This window comes from Lissotriton helveticus, chromosome 12, assembly GCF_964261635.1.
Source record: "Lissotriton helveticus chromosome 12, aLisHel1.1, whole genome shotgun sequence".
NCBI lineage: Eukaryota > Metazoa > Chordata > Amphibia > Caudata > Salamandridae > Lissotriton > Lissotriton helveticus.
In genome coordinates, this window is record NC_136073.1 from 639,016,850 (window position 1) to 639,032,589 (window position 15,740).

The 15,740-nt window shown below is 43.7% G+C and overlaps 1 protein-coding gene across 3 annotated transcripts in view; it reads right to left on the reverse strand.

The window, feature by feature from the left end:
* LOC144799718 (uncharacterized) overlaps positions 1-15,740 on the reverse strand; it is a 208,890-nt gene that overhangs the window by 140,334 nt on the left and 52,816 nt on the right. The gene's annotated exons all lie outside the window — the stretch shown is intronic.

Consider the following 15,740-nt stretch of genomic DNA (forward strand, 5'->3'; position numbering starts at 1 on the left):
GAGCGTTAATTGCTACCATATGGCGCCGCGCGCTCCCGTAATTGAATTGCCAAGCGTGCACGCGTTGTCATTGAAGGCAATAGAATGCGTGCACGTTTTTGGCTGAAAAGCCAAAGCGATTGCTAAAGGTCTTATTTCCTATGAAGCGCTTGCACACTGCGTAGGCGAGACCTAAAAAAGCGCATGTCTTAATATTTTGTTACCCGTTTTTTCTTGATGCATGCCAGTAACAATCACAGACCAAGGATCCCAATTTATAGCACAATTCTAGTTTTCATTTTTTAACTACACTGGGTATTTCAGGTTATAAAACCAGCTGCTACCATCCTCAGACAGATGTGAACGTGTTAATCAAAACTGAACAATATCTTTGCTACTTCTTAACGGAGTATTAAGAGGACTGGCTGAGATGGAGGCTAACTGTAGAGTTGATTTTGAATTACCCCTAGCATACAGCTTTTCGGACTTTATCATTTTATTCATCCACAAGTGCTTTGAGTCAGCCTGCCATCACATTCAGTGCCTTTAATTTCTGTCCTTGCACAAACCTTACATCAGATTCACAGACAAGCTCTCAATAATTTGAGAGCAATCAAGAGTACTGTAAAGTATTGTTTCCCAAACACGTCTTGTCGTCCATTCCGGCAGGCAAGACATGTTTGGGAAGCAGTACTCTCTAATATTAAGTACCACCATGTGATACTGGAAAAACAAATGGGGGGAAGACTGGTTATGGATCCTAATCTACACACAAAAGGGGAGAGGGCCACAATAGTTTAAACTCCAATACCCTAGGCCCTCTAAAGTAACCAGTTGATCACACAAAAGGGGTATATAGAGTGCACAACTATAACAAAGGAAAATTTACCAATTTGGAAAAACTGCCCTCACTCACATACCGAAGTATGTGACATGCTTCATCATAGGGCCTGCTACAAACGCCCTGGTGTAGCCACATCCAGGGCGGAGCATTAGGGAGGGGGGAAAAAATAATACATTCCACGTCACAAGACGTACAACACAGTCAGTAAATACGTACAACGAATAACATACATGAGTGATAGGACGTGCAAGTGAAACCTCGTGGATTTGATGTGAGTGCGACGGAAAAAGTGCAGTTAGAAAGTGATCAAAACTGATTAAGGGTGCCAATAGAAAGAATTACTTTATTAAGTCCGATTTTGATACCCCTATCAGGATTAAAAATAATGAAAGAGGATGGGAAAATGTCTTGTTGAGAAGATGAGGTTCCTCAAGACTTCCCTCCTACCACTGCTAGAGTCGATCCTATCTGAGCCGAAATAAGGAATTAGACCTTCAAGTGGATCCCCGTTTTCAATAATCAACTTGGTACCTCACTATCAGGTTCTTGGTGGATACCATCCTGCCTTTAACCCATTTTGAACGGCCAGTCTTCCCAGAATTGTAGCTCTATAAGTTGACAGTTCCTTTCATCTGGGTTGAGAAGTGATTAAGGGTCTATACCTGTGGAAGCCTGATGAAGGTAGAGATATTTCACCAAAACGCGCGTAGATTTGCAGTGATCTTATAAGCCACATATCCACTTGTATCAAACGGATCTATTTGTGGTGCATACATTTCTGAAATAGACGGACTGGCGCTCAGGCCTTTACAAATATTTGGATGTATAAAGTTTTGTTCAAACCGGATATGGTGTAATGATTTAGTAGAAATCTGAAAGTTATCACAAAATTATGTGTATAAATAATGGAAATAGATCAATTTGACGCTCTAAAGACTCATTTTTAATTGTCATTAAGGATTGGAATAAGTGCACTGAGGTATGTGTGTGAATGAGAGAATGAATGTTGGTTATGGTAGGAGTTATTCTTAACTGAAAGTTAAAAAGCACACTTTGTGATACACTACAGAATATAAATGGATTATGTTACTTACCCTGTAAGCATCTGTTCTTGGTATGTAGTGGTGTAGATTCACATTTGCATACGTTCACCATCTAGTGTTGGGCTCGGATGATTAGAAGTTGTTTTTGTACCAAGAAGTTTTCTTTGAGCTCCTCCTATTGGGAATACTGTGCATGGTGATCGACGCCCTCTTCAGATAGTTTTGCCATGGGTATGTGAGAATTTAAAAATGCTGTGTAGGTAAGCATTGAGATGTCCATGCATTAGTATGAAATAAAGTGTGTGAACTGCAACCTACACAAGAATCTTTTGGGGAGGAGGGATGGCGCATTTGAATCTACAACACTACATGCCAAGAACAGATGCTTACAGGGTAAATAACATAATCCAATCGGGGCATGGATGCTGTAGATACACATGCTTTGCATAGACTGTAAAGCAGTCCCTCTCCCTAGGCAGTGGTTAACTTGTGGGGTTTGCATTTGTTTGAAAAAGAGTTTTAAGCACTATCTGACCAACAATAGCGTGTTGGCGTGCAAATTCATCCACATAATAATGTTTTGTGAAGGTGTGTGGAGTAGACCATGTTGCTGCTTTACAAATATCAGCAATAGGAATGTTTCCTAAAAAGGCCATGAAAGCTCAAATCTTTTTAGGGGAGTGTGCTTTTGGTGGAACAGGTAAAAGTCATTTAGTCTTTGTATAGCATATATGTATGTATTTAACTATCCATCTTGAAATTCCCAATTTAGAAATTGCTTATCCTAAACAAGGAGGTGCAAAGGCAGCAAACAATGGTTTCATTTTTCTAAATGATTTATTCCTAGCGATGTAATACATGAATGCCCTTTTTACATCTAAAATGTGTAAAGCCCTTTATGCAGCTGTATTTAGTTGTGGGAAAAACATGGGTAAATCAATGGATTGATTAATATGGAAACTACTTTCAGTGGGAATTTAGGGTTAGTTTTAAGCACTAGCCTGTCCCTGGGTAGTTGAAAGAAAGGCTCTTCTAGGGTTAACTTTGAAATTCACTGACTCTTCTAAGAGAAGTAATAGCAATTAAAAAGGCATGTTTCCATGAAAGATATTGCAATTAACAAGAATATAATGGTTCCAAAGGAGGACCCATTAATCTTGTTAGGACAATGTTTAAGTTCCATGCCGGGGCAGGTGGAAGTCTAGGAGGAATAATTGTTTTAAGACCCTCCATAAACGTTTTAATAACAGGAATTATAAACACCAATGTGTGTTGTCTATTTTGGAGATATGCAGAAATAGCTGCAAGATGTAATCTTATAGAAGTATATGCTAATCCTGCAGTTTGTAAATGCAATAGGTAAAAGATAAGTGATTGTACTTTTGCCTGAAAAGGATTAACATTTTGTTTATGCCCAGAATATAACAAAGTGTTTCCATTTGCTGCATAACATTGCCTTTTAGTTGATTTACGAGCCTCTTTAAGAATGTTCATACAGTCTTGAGGCAAATTTAAGTATCCAAATTCTAGGACTTCAGGAGCCAAATTTCAAGATTCATTTCTTTGGGATTGTGATGTCTGATTGTTCCATGGTCCTGCGTGAGAAGGTCTGGGTTCAGGTGAAGCTTCTTGTGTGAGACTACAGATAGGTCCACGACTGTGAGAACCATGGTTGTAGAGCCAGGTGGGAGCTATTACTACCATGGTGAGAGATGTTTGTCAGAGTTTCCTGACCACTAACGAAGTAGTGGGAGAGGTGGAAAAGGCCATTCAAATATCCCTGATCAGTTCATCCATAGAGCATTGCCTTTGGATTGATGGTGGTAATAGCTGCTTGCGAAGTGAGGGCATTTTGTGTTTTCATTTGTTGCAAACAGGTCTCTCTCTGGGAACCCCCACTTGGGAAAGTATGGTTGAAGAACATTGTGGTGAATCTCCCAATCATAGACTTGTTGCATTCTGCTTAGAGAGTCCACAATTTGATTGCTTGTCCCTGGGACATGTTCTGCTAAAAGATAAATGTTGTGGTGTATTGATAACTTCCATATTTTTTGAGCTAAGTGAGATAACTGAAGAGTGCCCCCCCCCCCACCACCGTGTTTGTAAATAATACATAGGTATCATATTGTCTGTTTGAAGGACAACTTTGTGCTGTAGATTAGTTAGGAAGGCTTTGAGCGTTATATCAACAGCTTGCAGCTCTAGGTGATTGATTTGGAGATTATTGTGTTTGGAATCCCATAGTCCCTGAATAGTAAGGTTGTGGAGATGTGCTTCCCATTCTATTAGGGAAACATCTGCTAGCATTATTTGGGGAACTGGGTCTTGAAACGGCTGCCCCTTGGATAAATTCGGTGGATTCCACAATTGGTGAGAGTATTATGTGCAGCTCTACCAATGTCAGGATCCTGGTCATGCGCCTGCATTGCTTTACTAATCAGCTCAAAACAAGCTTGAGCAGGAGTGACTTGGCCGGGAAGACTACAACTCCCAGACTCCTCGGCAAAGGGGAGGTGATATCAGTACTGCTGACATGCATCCTGTTGCGTGTAATTCGTCTTCGTCCTTGTTCCTTGCCGGCTGGCAGAGGAGCACCTTTCTTCGTTCATCAAAGACCCGCAGGTTTCCTGAATTGGTGAAGCCGTTCTTGCTCGTTCCTGTTCCGAGGTAGGAGCAGGAACTTTGTGTCTTTGAACAAGTCTTCACGGAGCGCTTGCCTTCAGCCGCGTTGCCGATTGGGGAAGAGCGTGTCCTTGTGTTTATTTTTGGAAACAGAGCGCGGTAGTGTCATGCTACGCGTTGCCGTTTCTAAACAGTTGTTCGGATAGAGAACTCATCTTCCGGAGGTATTGTACTATTGTTTATGGACCCGACTAGGCTCAGAAGGATGACTGGCGGAGCGCAGTAGTGGTCTCAACTACGCGCTGCCGTGCGGTTTTACTTAATACTATATACTTGGTGTCTAACGTGGAGGACAGTTTAGTGCCTGAAGTTTCGGGGCACCTTGGTTCTCCATGTGGATTTCATGGTTGTGTACCTACGCAAATACTCCTGGTTTCTTTTCCATGACAGAGCGGAGTGTTGTGGTTCTTGCTCCCTACACACTACCGTATCTGTAAGGCTTTCGGCACCATTATTATTTATCCTTTGTTTCCTTTCATGACATTACCAAAGGGAATATTGACCGGAGTGCTCGCTATATTTTTCCCTCATCAGAACCCATTATTGAAAGGCATCCTCACACTATAGTCATGGTAGGCGGAATAGCGGTAGATGTTATTATTCATGTGAAGGCCCTATGTTTATGCTAAATGATTATTGTGCATTGTCTATGTTTCATTTAGGCGCAATTCAGTCAAGGCTGGTGGTGAATGAGGTGGATCTCTACTGAAGTTTGTTTCCTTTCTTTCGCAGGTACTAATGATCTTTTAGTGAGACTATACGAGAGTAGCCAATGTATATGGAATTGTTCTAAGTGCATGTTCTTTGTCGTTACAGGTTACTCCCTTTCCCTGCGGTCCCTTCCCTTTCCCTCCCTTGTCTTTTTTCCCTCGCCTAATGGCTCAAATACTCTGTGTATTACATGTAGAGTGTTTGTGACGTTGGGAGGTGGACCATTATATACTACAAACGGATCCTGCGGAGCTGAATCTGACAGAATTACACGCCCAAGAATATAGCTCTGCCCGGTTCGGTTGTCATTGTAATGGCTACCATGGAGGATGTTCTCCAGGCATTAGTCATGGTTCAGCAGGAGTTAGCCTCTTCCAAGGGAGAAACAGCAGCGTTAAGGGAGAAGGTAGACAAGCTGAGCAGGAACCCTTTTGATGCATCCTCTCCCCAGGTACAGGTTACAGTACCTCCTCCTATCCCTTTGGCCAGCCCCGAGCGCTATTCGGGAGACCCGGCTAAAACGCAGGTTTTCCTTACTCAAATAATGCTTCACTTTTCTTGCAAGCCAGCATCCTTTCCCAATAACCACTCACGTGTGGCGTTTGCCATCTCCTACCTTGTAGGCGATGCTGCCAACTGGGCGGTTCCTCTTGTAAGAAAAAACGATGCCATTCTATCGGACTGGTCGGCGTTTCGCGCCGAATTCGAAAGAGTGTTCGATCGAAGGGCCACCACGTTCAGTGCTGGCCGAGAGCTTCTCACTCTTAGACAGGGAAAGCGTGATTTAGTGTCTTATCTAACTGATTTTAATAGATTGATTGCGGAAACTTACTGGCCTGAAGAAAAAAGAATGTCTCTTTTTTATCAAGGGCTAAGAGAGGGTTTAAAGTATATAATAGCGCAAATCGACCCTCAACCCGTTACCTGTACGGACATGATGAATTTGACGTTACGATTGGATGGCAGGTTAACAGACAGAGGGGGCGATAGGGGACGTTGGGACAAGGTCTCTTTCAGTTCTGAGGGAAACCCGCGTAGAGCCCTACCATCATCGGAGACCGGCAGTGAACCCATGGAAATCGGTGCAGTAAGAGCACCGTTATCCAGAGAGGAGAAGGAGAGCCGCCGAGCTTTGGGGTTGTGTATGTACTGCGGGAAGAAGGGGCATTTTGTAAAAGAATGCCCCACCAAACCTAAGTCCTCGGGGGTATGGAATCGGAGTAAAAAATTGGCGGTCTCTGTCATAGGTACACCCGAGGGAAAATCCGAGACACCACAGGAAAGAGAAGACACACCGCCTTTGAAGATCCCTTCTCTAACAATTTTGACCATACAAGAGTCAGAAACTCATATCATCCTTCCCATGAGACTTGAGAGTCAGCTACAAGTCCATCAGGTTAAGGTCATGATAGATTCAGGGGCCACGGGCAATTTTATAGATAGTGGTTTGGTGTCCTCCTTATCCTTAGACCGGGTGCCTAGAACTACGCATGAAGAGGTATTAGCGGTAGATGGAAAACCGTTGAAATCTGGTCTCCTCACAGAACAGACTGATTTAGTGGTACTGTCAATTGAAGTGCCCGAGGGCAGACATAGTGAAGAACTGTCGTTGAATATTATAGATGCCCCGCAGTATGAGGTCATTTTGGGAATGCCATGGTTAAGCCATCATAACCCTGCTATTGATTGGAAAGCCAAACAAATACAGTTTCTGTCGGAGGAATGTAGGGAGCACTTGGAAGCCCATAAGACATCTCATATTGCAGCTTTGATGTTACCCAAGGTAGTGGCTACTGCAGCTGAGAAAATGGTTACTTTGCCTACTGAATATCTGTGTTACAAGGATGTGTTTAGTGAAAGTAAGGCAGAGCAATTGCCACCTCATAGAATGTATGATTGTCGCATAGATCTAGTGGAGGGGGCCACTATTCCATCATGTCGTTGTTATGCCTTGTCAGTTCCAGAAACTAAACATCTGAAGGACTACATAGATCACTATGTGAAGATTGGGTTCATTAGGCCGTCCAGATCTCCTGCTGCCCCTCCTTTGTTTTTTATCAAAAAAGCGAATGGTGATTTGAGAGCATGTGTAGACTACCGCATGTTGAATAAGAATACCGTAAGGAATCGATACCCTTTACCTCTCATATCAGTACTCTTGGATCAAGTGCGAGATGCAAAGATTTACACCAGACTGGACCTCCGTGGCGCGTACCATTTGGTGCGCGTGCAGGAGGGGGATGAGTGGAAAACTGCCTTCAAGACACGTTATGGGTTGTATGAGTACAAAGTCATGCCGTTCGGGCTCTGTAATGCCCCTGCGGCATTCCAATACTTCCTAAACGATGTCTTGAAGGAGTTTGTGGACATCTGTGCGGTAGTCTATATAGACGATATCCTGATATACTCTGAAAGGATCGAAATGCACAGACAGCATGTATCAAATGTATTGCAGAAATTGAGGGAACATAGGCTTCACTGCAAGTTGAGCAAGTGTGAATTCAGTGTGCCCAAGGTGGAGTTTCTGGGTGTGATGCTTTGCCCCACGGGATTACAAATGTCTGATAGAAAGTTGCAGGCGGTACAAGAGTGGCCCATCCCCACCTGTGTGAAAGATGTCCAGAGCTTTCTAGGGTTCGCGAATTACTACCGCAGGTTCATACTCCAGTTCTCACAGGTGGCCGTGCCTTTGTCCAGATTGCTCAGGAAAGGAGTATCTTTTCTTTGGACTAGCGAGGCAGCAGAAGCCTTTAGGAAACTAAAAGAGGCTTTTACCACCGCTCCCATTCTAGCCCATCCGAAACCCGAAAACCCCTACATAGTGGAGGCCGACGCTTCGGATGAAGCAATAGGGGCTATTCTATCATAAAGAAACCAGATCACAGGGCAGCTGCACCCAGTAGCATATCTGTCTAAGAAACTGAGCATGGCAGAAAAGAACTACACTATTCCTGAGAAAGAGCTGTTGGCAATTAAAAGGGCTTTCCAGGAGTGGAGACAATACCTGTGGGGAGCAGCTTTCCTGATCACTGTTTTCACGGACCATAGAAATCTTCAATTTATGAAGACGGCACGACACCTCACTCAGAGGCAAATGAGGTGGATGCTTTTCTTTTCGGAGTACGACTTTGTGATTACTTTCAGACCTGGGGCAGAAAATCGGATAGCGGACTCGCTGTCCAGACAGGATCAGACAGACAAGGCCACTAGCAAGGAAGTATTGGAGGCCATTGTGGATCCTGCTAAGGTGGTTTGTGTGGTCCATGCAGACAGTTTTTTGGACATGATCCGCATAGCTAAAGATCAGGATGCCTGGGTGTTGTGGGCCACTAAAGGTAGCAGTCGTGTGTTAAAACAAGGACTGCCTTTTCACGAGAACAAGCTGTTTTTACCTACCAAGACCTTGCTGAAGAAGGCTTTTGAGGGGTGTCATGACTCTCCTTTGGCAGGTCATCAAGGGGTGAGCATGACTGTTCAATTGTTGCAACGTAATTTTTGGTGGGAGTCCGATAAAGACGACGTCTCCAATTGGGTAAGACAGTGTGAAGAATGTGCTCGTGCAAAAAATGAGACAGGAAAAAAGAAAGGGATGTTGATGCCTCTGCCCACACCTAAAAGACCATGGCAATCCATTAGCCTAGATTTCATTACGGGTCTTCCACCAGATCAGGGAAAGACAGCCATCTTGGTGGTGGTCGACAGCCTCACTAAGATGGGACATTTCATTCCTTGTGTTAATCTCCCCACAGCAGGACAAACGGCACAATTACTGTTGAGTAACGTTATACGTTTACATGGAGTGCCGGATGTCATAGTGTCAGATAGGGGCCCACAATTCGACGCTAGATTCTGGAAAGTGTGGTGTCAGGCGATGCACATCCAACCCTCTCTCTCCACTAGTTTCCACCCACAGACGGATGGGCAAACAGAAAGACTGAATCAAACCCTGAAGAAGTACTTAAGGTGTTATGCGGCGGATGCTCATGACTCTTGGGTCTCTCTACTGTGTATGGCTGAGGTAGCATACAACAATGCCTGGCATAGTTCGGTGGGGGGTGTCTCCATTTTGTGCCACCTATGGTTTTGATGCTCGGATACTGCCTATCAGCATCCCGGAGGGAGTGGCTGATCAACCCACGGTGATGGGAGAAATGCGGAAATTGTAAGAGGTACATAAGAAGGTCAGAGTGCATTTGCAGAAGGCAAAGTTAGAGTACAAGAGATGGGAGGATAAGCATCGGAGAGCGGGCCCGATGTACCAAGTGGGTGACAGAGTATGGCGGTCTACCAGGAACTTCAGGTTCAAGTTGCGCAGTATCTTTCATCCTAGGTACATTGGACCCTATGTCATCCTGAGGAAGATCAATCCTGTGGCCTTCAAATTGAAACTGCCTGGTACTCTGCGGATACATCCTGTGTTCCATTGCAGCCTGCTGAAACCTGCCTTCTCTGCTAGGAAATGTACCCCTCCTCCAGTGTTATGCGATGGGGGTTTCGAGTATGTGGTGCGGAGCATTAAGGACTCGAAGTGGAGGAGTGTGTTGTGGTATTTGGTCTCCTGGAAGGGGTACTCGGCGGAGGATGATTCCTGGGAACCTGTACGGAACATCCATGCCCCTGAGGCCATCTGTTCCTTCCATCGTAGGCTCCCTATGTGGCCTGGTCCTAGGTGGCGCTAGGTGGGAGGGCATACTGTCAGGATCCTGGTCATGCGCCTGCATTGCTTTACTAATCAGCTCAAAACATGCTTGAGCAGGAGTGACTTGGCCGGGAAGACTACAACTCCCAGACTCCTCGGCAAAGGGGAGGTGATATCATTACTGCTGACACGCATCCTGTTGCGTGTAATTCGTCTTCGTCCTTGTTCCTTGCCGGCTGGCAGAGGGGCACCTTTCTTCGTTCATCAAAGACCCGCAGGTTTCCTGAATTGGTGAAGCCGTTCTTGCTCGTTCCTGTTCCGAGGTAGGAGCGGGAACTTTGTGTCTTTGAACAAGTCTTCACGGAGCGCTTGCCTTCAGCCGCGTTGCCGATTGGGGAAGAGCTTGTCCTGGTGTTTATTTTCGGAAGCGGAGCGTGGTAGTGTCATGCTACGCGTTGCCGTTTCTAAACAGTTGTTCGGATAGAGAACTCATCTTCCGGAGGTATTGTACTATTGTTTATGGAACCGACTAGGCTCAGAAGGATGACTGGCGGAGCGCAGTAGTGGTCTCAACTACGCGCTGCCGTGCGGTTTTACTTAATACTATATACTTGGTGTCTCACGTGGAGGACAGTTTAGTGCCTGAAGTTTCGGGGCACCTTGGTTCTCCATGTGGATTTCATGGTTGTGTACCTACGCAAATACTCCTGGTTTCTTTTCCATGACAGAGCGGAGTGTTGTGGTTCTTCCTCCCTACACACTACCGTATCTGTAAGGCTTTGGGCACCATTATTATTTATCCTTTGTTTCCTTTCATGACATTACCAAAGGGAATATTGACCGGAGTGCTCGCTATATTATTTCAATCATCAGAACCCATTATTGAAAGGCATCCTCACACTATAGTCATGGTAGGCGGAATAGCGGTAGATGTTATTATTCATGTGAAGGCCCTATGTTTATGCTAAATGATTATTGTGCATTGTCTATGTTTCATTTAGGCGCAATTCAGTCAAGGCTGGTGGTGAATGAGGTGGATCTCTACTGAAGTTTGTTTCCTTTCTTTCGCAGGTACTAATGATCTTTTAGTGAGACTATACGAGAGTAGCCAATGTATATGGAATTGTTCTAAGTGCATGTTCTTTGTCGTTACAGGTTACTCCCTTTCCCTGCGGTCCCTTCCCTTTCCCTCCCTTGTCTTTTTTCCCTCGCCTAATGGCTCAAATACTCTGTGTATTACATGTAGAGTGTTTGTGACGTTGGGAGGTGGACCATTATATACTACAACCGGATCCTGCGGAGCTGAATCTGACAACCAACACTAGAACATGAAGTTGACCCAGTGACTGAGTCCATTGTTGAGAGAGACATTGTTGTAGAGGTCTCCTATTTAGTCTGGCATGTGGGACTATGTAAATACAAGATGCAATCATGCCCAGAAGTCTGCAAAATGTTTTGGCTGGAATGAGAGTTCCTGTTTGAAATTGTTGAATTAATGTTAATATATTGCATATTCGGTGTGTGTATGGGGATGCTAACGCTAGATTTGTGTTTAGCATGACCCCTAGAAACACTGGAGTAGTAGCTGGCTGTAGATGAGATTTTAGAAGGTTGACGTGAACCCTAGTTGATGTAGTAAGTCTTGGGTCTTTAGAGTGTTTTGGTTGCAAAGTGTGAATGGGTTAGCTTTGATTAGCCAGTTATCTAGAAAAGGCAAGACGTGAATCTTTTGCCTGTGCAGATGTGCTGCCCCAACTGCTTAACATTTTGCAAATACTCTTGGTACTGTAGGGATTCCAAAGGGGGAACTTTGAACTGATAATATTTTTCCTGAAATTGAAATCGGAGGTATTTTCTGTGTAAAGGATGAATTGGTATATGGAAATAGGCGTCCTTTAGATCTAAGGCTGCCATGAAGTCTCCTTTTTGCAGTAAAGAGATGATCACTTGAATTGTGACCACATGGAAATGTTCTGATATTATGTAATGATTTAGTGGTCTGAGATCTAGAATAATTTGAGGGATCCATCTTGGGAATAAGGAAATAAAGTGAATATACCTCTGTTCCATGAAATTGTGGCGGAACTGGTTCTATTGTTTGTTTTTGCAACAGAGCTGTTATTTGTTGTTGCAAAAGGATTTGATGCTGCATGGATAGTTTGTGTTTGCAAGGTGGAATATTTGGAGGAGTTGTTACAAGCTCCAGATAGTAACCATGTTGGATAATGTCTAATTCCAATTTTGGAGAAATTGTTCAAGAGAACCCCCAACCGGGGTCAGGTGTTGTGAGGGGAAAGTTAACGGAGTCATTGTTTAGTATTGGTATTTGAGGAACTGGTGTTGTTTCCTCTGCCTCCGCCTTTAAAATAGTTACCTCTGAAAGACCCTCTGTAGGTGTTTTTTTTTCTTGAGGTTTGTCACTGAAGTTTATATTGTGAACCAGAGGTATCGGTGGGAGCTGTCCTTGCCCCCCGTTTGTAATTGGGCCTACAAAAGGAAACTCTATAGGTGTTAGTTTGTAGAGCTCCCATTGATTTTTCTACCTCAGTGTCCTTTTCCATTTCCTCAAGGACTGTGTCTACTTGAGGGCCGAAGATAAGTTCCTTATCAAATGGGAGATTTAATATGGTTTGTTTTAACTCAGGTTTGAAACCCGATACCCTTAACCATGCATGTCTTCTTATTAGGACAATGGTATTTATACTTCTAGCAGCCGTGTTGGCTGCATCTAATGCACACTTAATGGAATTGTTGGTGATAAGTTTGCCTTCATTGACAAACTCTTAAACTCTTTCTGTGCGCCTCTGGGAGGTATTGAAGAAGCCCCTCCATTTCGCCACTGTGGGCCCTGTCATATCTTGCTAGTAACGCTTGACTACTGTCAATACGCCAATGATTAGCTGCTTGTGCCGCAACTCTTTTACCAGAGGCATCCATAAATTTGGACTTCTTTTCTGGTGGTGGTGCTTCTTCTGTTTGGGAGTTGGCTCTTCTCCTAGCATTGGGTACCACTAAAGAGTCAGGGATTATTTGACCTCTAATAAAAATGGGGTTTGATGGTTGTGTTTTGTATTTATTATCAATGCGAGGAGTAATTATTCTTGCTTTGACAGGTTATTTAAAATTTCATCTGCATGAAGGGTCACACTGTTTAGAAGTGGAAAATATTGTGCCCCTCTTTGTGTAGTAGACAAAGGTTCAAAGATGAAACCCTCCTCTATTGAGTTCTTATATAAAGACACCTGATTACATTTGGCTGCTCTAGTAATGAGATCCCGATAAGCTGATGCATCACACATGGTGATGGACGACTAGGATATAAATCAGGGTGTCAACATGAGGGTCAATATTATAATTCTTCCAAGGATTCCCTGGTTGTATGTGATCTGTGATGTCCTGATCATCCTCTATTGTTGACTGAGGAGACATGTTAACTGACTCAGATAATTGTGGTGAGTGAGGTGGTAAAGTGGATGGTGGAGGTGTTTCACTGTGGTATAGGTGAAGTAGGAATAGGAATGTGCAATGATCTAGATGCAGCATCTTTTCTCTTCCTCTTTAGGGGTTGAACAGGAATGTCCAAAGCCTTCTCAAAACTCTACTGCTTTTTAGGAGTATTTTATTTTGTTGGCTGTATCATAATTGTCTTTGTTCCAGGCTAAATTTGAAGTGCTTTCTATTTTGGATTGAGCTTTAGATGAAATTGCTCGAGTATTGGCTCTGAGGGGGGTTCAGGACCAAAAAGAAAGCATTTTAGTGGTAGATGCTCTGTCTTCGACGGAGAAAGTTTCGATTCCAAAATTACAAGTCTTTTTTTGGGTGCCGAGATCGAAGAGTGAAGTGTTTAGGTCTCGGATGGAAGGAATATCAAGGCCCCTGCTGTAGGTCGAACTTTAAGAGCCTAGCGGGAGGGAGAAGCTTCAGAGTCATGTTTTAGTTGCGTGCTATGGCTTTTGTGCAGTGGAGGCCCATGAGCAGTTCTCTCTGTGGAAGCCGGGGATTTGGTTTTCGGAGCAGAGGTAGAAGTACTCAAGGTACATTGTCTCTTTGCTGGGTGAAGAGTAGCCGACTCTTCTTCCGACTGAGACTCTGAGTCATGTATGGATAGGGATTCCTCCTGTGCCACTGAAGCCTCCTCTTTCTCATCTTGCCGACCAATGATGTCGGGAACTTCGTCCATTTGCTTGCGCTGCATTTCTTGTTGTCTAGCCCTTCGATCTTGAAGAGTCTTTTAAGACCGGAAAGACTTACAGACCTCACAGGTGTCTTCTCGATGTCCAGGCGAGGGACACAAGTTGCACACGGGAAGTTGGTCTGTGTAAGGGTATTGGGTTGCACTTCGGAAGAAAACGGAATGGAGTAGATTCCATTAGCAGGCCATTCTCGATCTCGTTGGAAATGGAGAAGTGTTGCCCAGCTAGGCGTGGCCCGTACGTCAAGAGAACGAGTAGGAAACCCGCTACGAAAGTCTAAATATGAGAGTATACGATACCAATCGATACACTATCGTGGATATATATAACAGACCGAAGGAGACTCAAACCGGAGCACGAGATACTTCATCCAAACCCGGCGGCGGGGAAAAACAATCTGAAAATGGCTTAGATGATCATGCGCAGTATTCCCAGGGTCCGAGCCCAACACTAGATAGCTGACGTATGCAAGGCATGTGTATCTACAACACACAGGCCGCAAACATATGTATTTCAAATGCACTACTGAAATGAACAGTTTTGATGTAAACTGCCATATGAATCTTCAATGATTTGCATAATTTGATATTTGAAGAATTAGAATAAAGGAAATTTCATAAAAATATTGGATCACAGCATTGAATGAATGTCGCTGCAAATTTCTGTACCACATGTCCTGGTTCTCAAAGAGGGTGAGCTAAGCAAGGAGAGAGACCGGTTTTCCCATCTGCTTACACAGAATTAGTCAAGACACATCAGAAGCACTGTGAGAAACACAGATACTGTTCAAAGTTTCATCCCCCCGCCAGTTACTACTTTTAAAATAATAATCTTGGCACCTTAGTCTCCCTGATAATTATGTCATTAAATGACTGTGTTTGCAGCTAAATTCCATCTCTACTTCTGTATCAGTAGTTCGGTTTCTGATTTTCACCATCTAGCCAAAAAAAACCTTTTCTGCTTCCCCAAAACATCCAGTGACTCTCACAATTCTGCTGTTGTGGAGTAAGAAAATGGTGTCCAGAGGTACATGATAACATCCTAGCAAAAGAAGAACGTCACAAAAGTGGTTGAGCTCTAGATCTTACTTCAGTCTTTTTATATGAAAAAGGTATACAACTATTAGGCAATCCTAAGTCAACAGGCTGTTTAAATGTTGGCTTGAGAACAGAAGTCTCCAACAACCACTCACCGGGTGGACTAATTCTACTAATATGGTGGCAGGTATAAGAAAAACAATAAAAATAACCTACACTATACACAAACCTCTTCATCTTGCACACTTAGAGTACACAGATGGGTGATCTCCTCTCCAAAGAAAATTCAAATGTCCAATGCACGCCTTCTTGCCACTGTAATTCTTTCAAACAAACGCTTGTTAGGCAAGGGCGGCTTACAACTTCCATAAGAGTTACCGGGGATACACACAAGGTAAACAGAACTTGGTTATAACACATGGGTCGGGAGAAGTGCGCAAGTTGAACCATTTAGCTTTAGGAGTATTACATATAATGCTTAAATAGTTTGTACAGCACAGCACAACATGCCTCATTGTGGAGTGAGACAAACTAGCACTGGCAGAAAGGTTAGGGTGAATACAAGTAAAGAGGCTAAAAATGTCAGGTGATTAGAGTCCCCCAAAGCAAGCA